Here is a 6,123-nt window from a genome sequence, read left to right as displayed (position 1 = left end):
ATACATATATCAGTGATTATTAGAGCTAGAGTTGAGTTTTTATTTGAGAGTAGGGTGTTAATTTCTAGTCTACTCGGTTGGTACCCGCCCCTACCCTCCTCTATGGGGCGGGTTTTTTTTTCTTGAATAATGGGTTTTGGGATTTTACCACTCCCACATATTATTGGTAAATAAATTTTATGTATTGGATATTGAATTTAATAATATTTTAAATTTTATATGAAGGATAATTAATAGTATTGTGTTTTTTTATATTCATTGAAATTTTATTGTTTATTTGTATTATTTCATTTATTTATTATTTATATATGACAAGAAATAATAAGAAATTAGATGCGTTTTAAACCCAACCCACCTTTACCCTGAATGATTGTTGCCGCAGTTGGTGTCAAGCAGATTATCCCAGAGCTAGTTGAAGTGGTCATCTCGACAAGCAGCACATCGTGGGGTGCGGTCCCTAGGCACTTCCACTCGGGTTCAAGGAGATGAATACGTTTTGGGGCAGATACAGGTTGAGAGGTTTAAGGAGACAGATACGGACTAGAAATTACAAAACCCTCCCCAAACCCACCCCATTTTTACATTAAAGGTGTCAGTTGCGTGTTTTTTATAGAATAGGGTTGAGTTGTTGTGGCCCAATTGCCCAAAGCCCCAAACTCAACCAATCTCTAATTAGGCATAGTCTTATCCCAATACAACCCATTCGAGTAGGGCTTAGCTGAGCCCAACAGACCAACTTGTCAAGTTTGATGAATTGTGCGGAATGGAGATTTGCACTAACTTATTATGTCCATTATTATGGCATTTAAAAATGTTTTTGAATCATTGTTGACCCGGAACGAAAATCGTTCAGGCGACCGGTTTCATTCTACCCCAAACTCGGTCCTTGGTCAAAAACCATTGAATTAGTCAACGAACCATTGACCTGGATGGTTTAACCATTGAACCGTACCCGGAGAATGGTTTGTAGTTTATTACTTATAACAAGTTAGAACAAGAATAAAAAGAGAAGATCTCTTAGATCTAAGATCTACTGAGAGAGAGATCAATTGAGGGATGTGAGAGACGGTGAGAGACATCTGAGAGATCTGGGAGAGCAGTCTAGATGAAAAATTTGCAAGAGATAATGAGATCTGAGACTGAGAGAAATCTTAGATCTACTTTCATCACCAATTCACCACTGTCGTAGTTCGCCATCGCTGTCACAGTTGCCATTGTAAGTCGTCGTTGTCATTGCTGTTGCAACCTACAAGTAACCTCCTCCTCCTCCTCCCTCTCTCTCTCTCTCCCCTCTCTCTTCTAAACTCTCTCAATTGTCGATAGCTTCTCAAATTTCTCTCATTCTCAAATAGTCAAACCCTAATTATCTTATATATATATATATATATATATATGCTTCTTACCCTAATATTCCAATCTAATGGGTAAGATGTCATATCATCTATTAAAATATTTAAATCGTTTTGAACCATTTGACCGAATGGTCATCCAGAAACTAGTGGTTAGAACAAATCCGTTTTGATTTTTAAAACCTTCACTTTTAGTGAACCTTTCTTAAAAAGGGAAAAAAAAATTGTACATATAGACGAAGAGGGTAGACGAAAGCTTAACAGTTGCAAATACAAGATGCAAATAAACATACCTAAATGTGGTTAAAAACTTTGGTAGTAATGTTTACATGAATTCCACACTGTATAACAACACATAAACATACGTGCTTATGGTGATTTGGATATGGATGAGTAGTGACAAATAGATGAGTTTGGATTGGGGTGGAAGCTGATTAAAGGCCGACCAATCCACCGACCACTCACATTCATAAGCTATATTTCTAATTCGATATAACCCAACCTAATCCATCCATGTTGACCCATTTGCGTAGATTTAAATTTATGCATATATATTTTATTGAAAAATAAAAAAAAAAGTTTCTTATATAATGTCACATGCGCTATTGGACATAATTAAATCAGACTTGATAAAAAAAGTTAGAGAGAGAATGAGATAGAGGAATGAGAAAGAAGAGAGAGGGGAGAGGCAATAGATAAGAAGAAGAAAAAGAGGCTTTATAAAGTCAGAAGTGTAACCATATATTGAGATATTAAAAAGCATCAAGTAGAGACTAATCCTCCATAAAAGAGGTGGTGATTGGTGAAGAAGAAAGAAAAAATATGGGCCATTATGGGCCTATGTCAAGAATAGAATGTGCTTATAACAGAGATATTGAAGGATCTGGCTGTGGGCTGCAAAACATTTTTATTTTTTTTTATAAAAATATGGGCCATTATGAGCTACACCTGGGTCTGTTTTTACATTCTACGTTCTGGGTTCATTTCCAATGAATTTTTGTCTCTACTGCAAGCAATTTGGTGATGCCCACAACCTGTTCGTTCAGATCTTTCTTCATGGAATTCCTTGATTTTCGGTTACGTATATAATGCTTATATGGAATTCCTTGGTAAGGCATTGACCATGGTTCATGGGTCGAACAGGTCGGACAATCGGACTTGACAAAGCCAGATTCATTGTCTGCTCCGTGCACAATTGGGTGTTATAGGAAGTGAAAAAACTCGATGCACTCAATATAGAGTAGGCTGGGAAATCCGGTCTTGAATAATATTCTACTTAGTAACTATTCGATCAAAGATGCAATTGGGATTTTACAGGAAATGCCGAATCCCCATGTCCTCTTCAGTCTTCATGGAATTCAATCATCAATGGCAACGTAAACCGGAAATGCCAAACTCCATTGTGGCAGATATCTATATTGGTTCATCCTTAGGTTTCTTCAATTGTGAACGAGGAAAATTCTCAGGCCAGGCATTTTGTCCCTCGCTGATGTCACCAAGCACCATCAGGAAAATTCTAATGGACATCGGAAAAGTAAGTTTACAATACTGGTTCCCATCACTTCTCAATTTAATTCAGCTAATTAGCGGAGGGGGCCCTGCGTTGCAGGGGCTCGTTGTTCAAGCTCGATTTGAATTAGAGACTTGAGCTCGAGCTTGAGCTCGGCTGCTGAGTCAAGGTCTCCCTCAATTGTTGAGGTGCCAAATCGATATCTCCCTCAGCTACTGAAGTGTTAAGTTGAGGTTTTTCCTATCAGGCAAGGTGTTGAGCTAAAGTCTTCCTTAGTTGACAAAGTGTCGAGCTGAGGTCTCTCTCAGTTGTCGAGGTGCTGAGCTGAGATCTCCCTCAGTGAATGAGGTGTTGAGCCGAGGTCTCCCTCAATTGTCGAGGTGTCTTCTAGCTCGAGCTCGATTCGAATTAGAGACTTGAGCTTGAACTCAAAAATCCGAGCTCGGCTCAGCTCGAACTCGACTACCTTTGATTGTAGGTCTCCTAGCAACCGATATGCCAAGCTTAGGTCTCCCTCAGTTGGAGAGAGAGTGACATTCTTATAATTTAAAAAGAGATAGAGAGATATGGCATTCTTGTAATTTGCAAGAAAAAGAGAGAGAGAGAGAGAGAGAGAGAGAGTGAGTGACATTCTTATAATTTATAAAGAGATAGAGAGATATGGCATTCTTGTAATTTGCAAGAAAAAGAGAGAGAGAGAGAGAGAGTCACATTCTTGTAATTTGAAAGAAAAAAAAGCAAGAGGAGCATTCTTGTAATTTTCATGAAAAATACTGTTAGATTTCATTTCCCTCATCCTCAAGCCTTCTTACATACACATTTCAGCTTAATATATTTACTAGCGGAGAGGTTCCTGCGTTGCAAGGGCTTGCTTGCTCATAAAATATCAGGCTTGAGCTTGATTCAAATTAGAGACTTGAGCTTGAGCTTGAACTTGGCTTGAGTCAAAAGCTCAAAAGTTCAAGTTCAGCTAACTTTGATTACAAGTCTCTCAAGCAGTCAGGGTCTCCCTCAATTGCCAAGGTGTCAAATCGAGTTCTTCCTTAGCTGTTAAAGTGTCGAGCTAAGTTTTTCATAATAGACGAGGTGTCGAGCTAAGGTCTCCCTTAGGGTCTGTTTGGTTTGTGGGAAGATTTGGGTGGGATGGAAAAATATAAAAATTTAAAATTTCAGTGTTTGGTTTTCGTTTTATTGGGATAGGATGGGATGGAAAAGTGTAGAAAATGGCACTGTTCACCTTCCTCCATTTGAGACGAGCATAGGCACGACTACCCCTACAGATATCCGACACCACCATATCGAAAAACCCCTTTGGGAACTTCCGTTCATCCTTCCTCAGGAACTTCGAGAACAGAGGCACGGCTATTCGTGGCTGTTTCAGTAGAATGGGAAATAGAATATATTCGATTGTGGCTGTTTCAACCAATATCTCTCCGATTAAAATACAATGATCCTATATCTTTAATTCTGCTAATATTGTAACTCCTGCTTTATGAGAAATTTCTTCTCTTTGCATCGTTTTAACTGACATTAATTTTGGAAATCAATCGACTTTTAAGCAGAGTATCTACGTTGCTTTCACATTAAAACCCTAAATAAAGGGAAAAAAAGGAAAATAGTCTAGCAGTTTAGAAAAGATTATTCGGGGAGACATTGGGCTGCGAAATTGAGGTCTGTACGTTTCTGGGTAGGACGATGAAGACTTTACAGACCTCTACGAAATTGAGGTATGTACAGACCTTAGTAGGACGACGATGAAGACTGCGAAATTGAGGTCTGCACAGACCTCAGTAGGACGACGATGAAGATTACGAAATTGAGGTCTGTACGTTTTTTGGTAGGACGATGAAGACTGTGAAATTGAGGTTTGTACGTTTCTGGGGAATCGTCTTCATCGTCATGCCAAGACTCCGACTCTAACCGACCTATTGATGAATTAGAATCGGAGTCTTGGCACGATGATGAAGACGATTCCCCAGTTCGTCCTTCCTCAAGACATGCTCACTCTCGCCAGCTCTCAACCCCCTCCATCCGAGTCGAAACCTCCCGTTGAGCCTGCCATAGTCTGAAGAGGAAGAAGAGAGAAGACAGAGGGAGAGAAGACGAGAGAAAAGAGAGAAGACGGTGAGGGAGAAGAGAGAAGAGGAAGACAAAGTCGCACGGAGAAAGGGAGAACGGGACAGAGACAGGGACAAAGATAGGGGAGAGAGAGAGAGAAGAGGAAGACGAACCCAGGGATAGACGTAGGGGAATACCGTCTATTCGTCGTCACTGAGAAAGGGAGGGAGAGGAGTCACACTGTTTCTCTCCTTCCTCTTCGTGATAGGAAGTGGTAACAGTGATTTCCTATTTTTTCTGCCGGGGTCACACTGTTTTGGTGTGACCCCGATTCCATGATTTTGGGATCCGTCATCCCACATCTTTCATATCCCATCCATCTTTTTCCCCTCAAATCAAATAAAATAAAAGGGAATATTTTTCATCCCCATCCCACAAATCAAATGGAGCCTTAGTTGACAAGGTGTTGAGTTGAGGTCTTCTTCAGTTGTCAAGGTACTGAATTGAGATCTTCTTCAGTGATCAAGGTGTTGAGTGGAGGTCTCCCTCAGTGGTTGAGGTGTCATTTAACTTGAGCTCGATTCGAATTAGAGACTTGAGCTTGAGCTCAAAATTTCGAGCTCGGCTAAACTCGAACTCTACTACTTTTATTGCAGGTCCCCTAGCAACTAAGATATCGAGCTGAGGTCTCCCTCAGATGGAGAGAGAGTGGCATTCTTGTAATTTACAAGGAGAGATATGGCATTCTTATAATTTATAAGAAAAGAGAGAGAGAGTGGCATTATTGTCATTTGAAAGAAAAAAAGCAAGAGAGAGAGAGAGAGAGAGCTGATAGGAGAGAGTGGCATTCTTATAATTTCAATGAAAAAAAGGTAAAAAATACTTATTCCATTTCCCTTATCTCTAGCCTTCTTACGTATACATTTCAGCTTAATATATTTATATTGATATAAGGAGAAAGAGATTGTATTCTTATAATTTTTAAGAAAAAAAAGAGAGAGTGGCATTCTTGTAATTTGTAAGAAAAAAAAGAGAGAGTTGGTAGGAGAGAGTGGCATTTTTTTTTTAATTTGTAAGAAAAAAAAAGCAAGAGAAAAGGAGTTGGTAGGAGAGAGTAGCATTCTTGTAATTTCTATGAAAAACAAGACAAAAAATATTGTTAGATTTCATTTCCCTCACCCTCATGCCTTCTTATGTATACATTTC

This window comes from Nelumbo lutea, chromosome 5 (genome assembly GCF_056320005.1).
Source record: "Nelumbo lutea isolate HS-2025 chromosome 5, American lotus-T2T, whole genome shotgun sequence".
NCBI classification, from domain to species: domain Eukaryota; kingdom Viridiplantae; phylum Streptophyta; class Magnoliopsida; order Proteales; family Nelumbonaceae; genus Nelumbo; species Nelumbo lutea.
This window is presented reverse-complemented; position numbering follows the sequence as displayed.